Source organism: Sus scrofa, chromosome 6, assembly GCF_054392235.1.
Source record: "Sus scrofa isolate SSC_HxYL_T2T_F1_AM1 chromosome 6, Sscrofa_HxYL_maternal_Yorkshire_Landrace_v2.0, whole genome shotgun sequence".
Lineage (NCBI taxonomy): Eukaryota > Metazoa > Chordata > Mammalia > Artiodactyla > Suidae > Sus > Sus scrofa.
Genome location: NC_139388.1, coordinates 2026343 through 2032047, shown reverse-complemented (window position 1 = coordinate 2032047; position 5705 = coordinate 2026343).

Here is a 5705-nt window from a genome sequence, read left to right as displayed (position 1 = left end):
CCAGGTGGCCCCAGGCTAGTCCCGAGGCTCCAGGAGCAAACCCCGTACCTGTGATACAGAGGCCCGGGCATGTGTTCTGGCTACACACCTGCCGCTTCACACAGGAGCCCACCTCCCAGACCACGCCTATACCCACACGTCAGGGGACCAGGTCCAGCCTGACATGCAGGTGACATGCCAGTGACACACAAATCCACACCTTGGGCCCAAGGCCTGCTTGCTTCTTCCCAGACTCCTCCGTGCCCTTGGCACAAAGGCCGGGCCGAGCCCCCTCCTTGCTGCTCCAAACCAGCCTGAGGTCTGCCCGGGGGTCCAGGAATCCACCAGCCAGACCAGGGCCTGCGAGCCGTCCTCTCCTCACTTCTCCACGTGGAAGGAGTACAGAGACTGAGGTCAGACCAAGGAAGGTGTGATGTCAGCCCGTGGCCCATCGCTGTGTGGCCTGGAGCAGATCGCTTGGCCTCTCTGAGCCCAGCCCCTCGTCTTGAACGGGATGCTCACATTCCCAGAGCACCGCCCGAGCTCATAGGCGTTCTCGTGACGGTTCCATGACGTGACATTGTTCCAGCCCCGTCTCTCCTCTCAGGCTGGGGAGGCCGAGGGAAGTAGAGGCCCCCAGACATCAGGCAGTCACTGCGGCCGGCCCCGCCGAGCCTCAGAAAGCATAGCCGTCTGCTCCATCCAGCCCTGTCCCAGGGACACCCCCTCCTGCGCACTGGCCCCCCCCCAGGCAGCACGGCTTTGAGCTCCTGGGCTGGGGCCACCGCTTTTCATTTGCATCGTTTCCCTGTTGCAAAAATAATACCTGTTCTTTACACAAAAATTTTCCACACCGGGAAATTGCCAAATTACCCTCCGTGCCCGGGCCGGGGTGGCCGCGCAGCCTGTCCGCGGGCTCCTGTCCCTGAGCGGTCAGCTCTTGTTGCTTTTCCGTAAAAATGGCACGGCCATCCCTTGGAACTGCCTTTTCACACTGACACCTAAGGAAGAGTTTCCGGGGGCAGTGAAGGCGGGATCCTGGCTCTGTTGCGGGTGTGCAGCTTGCGTCGGCCTTTACATCACGCAAGGTGTGGGGGAAGTGGAGGGGGTCCCCACCTGCCCTGAGCCCAGAGACTCCCAGGGTGGACCCCCGAAGTGGAAGAAGGCTCCAGAAGACGGCCATGGGTGCAGCACGTGGAGTGTCCCAGGCGAGGCATCCAATCAGAGCTGCAGCCGCCACGTCTGCGACCGACACCACAGCTCACGGCGACACCGGATCCGTGACCCACGAGCGAGGCCGGGGATCGGGCCCACATCCTCGTGGCCCCTCGTCAGGTTCTTTGCTACCGAGGCACAGGGGAACGCCCGAGGCTGTGTGTTTTAAATCCGGACAGTTTGCTCAGGAAAAGCAGCACGTGTTATGTCACTCTGGAGCCTCCGTTCTGGTGGAAGCTGCATGCCACCTGCGTCGGCTGCTGTGTTTCTTACTACAGACACCCGTTTCTGTCACCCCCACGTCTCAGTCCCCAGTGCTCTGGTTTCCCAGGGCCTCTGTGAAATCAACGCGGGCTGGGTGGGTTAAAGCAGCAGAAACGCGTCCTCCTGCAGTTCTGGAGGCCAGAAGCCCCAGACCCAGGGGTGTGCAAGGCCGGCTCCCTCCTGCCTGCCCCTCCCAGCCTCTGGGGGCCCCAGGGCCTCACCACGCTTTCCCCCGAGTCTGTCCAAATCCCCCGCTTTTCATAAGGACCCCAGCCGCTGCACTCGGCCCCCTGACGCCACCATGATCGCATCTCAAGTCCAGCTCCTCTGCGAGGACCCCGTTTCCGAGTGTCCACAGGTCACGGGCAGGACAGCGGGACACACTCCACCCCCGCACTTGGCTCTTCTCTTGGTCACTTGAAGAGATGTCTCCCCAGAGAGCTCCTGAGAGCCGCCCAGGGCAGGAAGGCTCCGGGAGGGACCCGAGCCCCCGGCTCCCAGGTGACCCCAGGCTGCGGACCTCAAGAACCGCCCCTCCCCCGTGGCCACCTTCTCCAGGAGAGAAGGGAGTGGACCCTGCAGAGGTCATCCCAGGGGACATGGATGGCGTGTGTCCCCCTTGGCTGCCTCCCCGCGGCCGTGGTGTCCGGGGCAGAGAGCCGTGGCCCTGAGTGTCTGCAGAGGGCTTGGCTCATGTCCAGAAGGTGTGAGAGGCTGGGCAGGGCTGATTGTCGCCCGGACACACGAGGAGCCCTGAGCTCCAAGCGGGTTGTGACCTAGTCAAGAGCTCCCGCCAGGCTTCATGGAGGCGTGCTCAGAGCCAGCGGCGGAGCTCCGTGCTGGAAAGGAGGGCCGCGGGGGACGCGTTCACGGGCGGCAGGGGTCACGGCTTGGGGGTGTGGCATCCCTGGGGCCCCCTCTTCCTGGCTGGTATGACAGCGAGTGACCCTAGCTAGCCAGCCGCCCACGATCCGCACGGGAGCTGGCCTGCTGGTTCACAGCGAAGCCAGTGCATTTGCTGTGCTTCATTCGTGGACCTTGAAGCACCAGTGTGTGTACCCTGGGGCCTTGGGGGTCTCCCGGGCGTGCGTGTGTCTCTGGTCACGTCAGAGGCCCAGCGGGACATCCCAGCTGAAAGCACAAGTGAGGCAGGCTTTGGGCCGCAGCAGCAGGAAACACAGACATCTGCGCAGGGAAGAAGGACCCCGCGAAGCCGCTGCTGTGAAGCTAAAACGGCCGAAGACCCGGACCCCTGCGGACCCTTCGGGCATCACCCAGTTCCATCTCCTTGTTTCACGGATGGGGGCCGGAGCCCAGAGGGCAGGTGACGAGATGACAGACTCAGGACATGGGTGCCCGGCCGCTTCCCGTCCCTCACACGCGCAGAGACTGCAGAACATGAAGTCCTGTGTCACAAGCGGGGGGCGCGGGGGACCGGGGCTGCCCGGACGGCGACAGCAGGGTCGTGCGAAATCCCCGCTGTCGTCATCGCCGTCACCACCGTCACCGCCCTCCGTATCCCCGCCCCCACCATCGCCGGCGTCGCCATCAGCAACTTCATCACCACCACCCTGGCACCTCAGCACCGCCACCCCCGTCTCACGGTCCCGCCCAGAGTCTCGGGGCACGGGTGGCGGCTGAGCACTGGCCACAGAGCAGGCCGAGCTGGGAAGTAAATCTTGCCTTTACTGGAAGGCACACGTGGCCCCAGTCCAGCCAGCACAGCTTGGGGACGGCGACAAGAGGGCCCGGCTCTCCCTCGGTTGACAGATGAGGCCCGAGCAAGGCCACACGCCCGGGTGCGCTGCTCTCTCTGGAGGCTCCGTGGTCCCTCCGTGACCTCCCCAAGGAAAGGGACAACCTGGGGACGCCATCATAGATAAACCCTGCTCTCTCCGGACGCTGGCACCGGAGAGAGGGAGGTCTCAGGGGCGGGAGCTGGGTATCCGGCGGGGGGGGGCAGGCTTGTGGCTGCAGGGGGGCAGGGCTGGGAGGTCAGTGGGCAGGACGTAGCCAGGCGCTGGGCCCGAGGGCCCCACAGGGCGGTGGTCACGCTGAGGCGCGAGGCTTGGAAGCTGGGAGCACCTGGGAGGATAAGGAGCCTGGGCACAAGGCCTCTTTGGGGCCAGGGCACAGCGCGGGAGCACCACCCACTGCCTGTCCTTGTTCCAGTGTCCGGCCTGGGCTCAGGGAAGGCCTGTGGTCCCAAGGTTTACTTGAGAGCCTGAGAGACCAGTCAGCCAGCCCACGTGCTCAGGCCTCCATGAGGCCACAGAGCCCACTGGTCAAGCCCCTGGGCTCCACGGCAGCAGGGAATGTGCAGCCGTTCCGGGGAGTCTGTCCCCCCACACACCCTGGGTGACCGAGGCACAGACAAGCAGGGAGGGCTCCATGCCCAGGAGCTGAGCTGGCCTTTCCTGGCTCTTGTGACCCGTGTCTGTGGGGCCCCACTCATCCGTGTGTGGGGCACCCACCGCGGCCAGGCCCCGGGAAGGCCGGGCCCAGGGAACCCGGCAGGCGCTGGGGGCAGCGGTGCCAACTCTCAGGCTGTGCTGAGTGTGTGAGAACCTGTGTGGGGAGGCAGACAGGAAAGAAGGACACTGATGACACGAGAGGCAGCGTCTCCAGTGCTGGTCGCCGTGGGGGACCCTACAGCCCTTGGGGCCGGGGCAGGGAGACGAGGTGGCAGTGGGCCACCAGACCTACTAGGAAGAGGCAGGCCTGGAATGGGAACCTGGACGCCGCAGCACTGCCTCTGGACGGGCCTCCAGACCCTCCCCTGTGTGGGCACGGTCCGGGCAAGACGGGGAGCCTGGGCGCCCTCGCAGGGTCGACCACGAGAGGGTTCCTCCAACAGGGGCCCACCCGGCCTCACCTGCTCATCCTCACAGGCTTCTCCGGCGGCTCCAAGCACTCTGCTCGGTCACCTCTCAGCGGGCACGAGTGGCTCTGTGCGCCAGGCCCGCTGCAGGCAGGAGGAGCGGCGGGCCCCCGACAGAGGCCTGGCCTCGGATGCTGGAGAATCAGTGTGAACACAGGCACACACACGAGCGTGCACACCTGCAGTCGCAGATGTATTCATGTATAGTCACGGACACACATTCTTTTTGTGTGTGTGTGTGTTTTGTCTTTTGTCTTTTTAGGGCCGCACCCCCAGCATATGGAGGTTCCCAGGCTAGAGGTCCTGTCGGAGCTACAGCTGCCGGCCTACACCACAGCTCACAGCAACGCTGGATCCTTAACCCCCTGAGAAAGGCCAGGGATTGAACCCTCAACCTCATGGTTCCCAGTCGGATTCGTTTCTGCTGTGTCACGACGGGAACTCCCCCCCCACACATTCTTATACACACGTCCACTCGCGCGTAAACATGCTTGTCACACACATGCAAACACACATACCCACACTCAGACACACATACACTCTCTCACAGGTACAGAGACACATGTACACGGTCACACGTGTGCACACATGCAGGCACACACATGCACGTGCACACACATGCGTGGTCACACACAGAACCAAGGTCAGGTCACCTACCAGCCTACCCATTATTGTCCCCTCCTTTCCTGGCATCAGTGTTCTCCCCGAGGAGGCATCCTGATGGGCACTGGCCCATGAGGGAGAGGCAGCCTCCTGGCATCCTGGTGGCACCTGGCAGGGACAGGGGGGACATCTGCACAGCCTGTGCCTGCGCCCGGGGCCTCCCGAACATCCACTGGCCTCCAGAGCGGGACCCAGGTACCCGGGCTGATTCCAGACCCTGGCCCACTGGCTCTGCCCAGACAGGGGGCTTGCTCGCCCCTGCAGGCTGGACATGGCCAGGCCCTCAGAACGCGGAGCACACAGTGAGCCTGTCGTGTCCCTTCGGAGACTCAGCCGGCAAGTATGGTCACCAGCCTCTGCCCCCGGCCAGTCCGGAGGAAGTCCGGCTGGCCCCAGCAGCAGGTGGCAGGAACGGAAGCACAGCTTTTCTCTCGCATCGCTTCACGGAGTGAAAGCTGGCATGTGTTGGGCCGGACCGAGGTGGACAAGCCTTTCCCGGAGTAAACCGTCCCAGAGAAACTTGCCACATTTTTCTGGAAGAATGTTGGCAGTTTTGGTGGCCAGGTATGGAAGAAAAAAACCCGCGTACACTGAAGTCATTCACGGCCGGCGCGGCGGAGGCGTTTACACAGGCCCAGGTGGTGAGGGCGCCGCTGTGCCCAGAGCCGCGCGGCTAAAAGGGCCAGTTGTGTCCGCGCGCCGT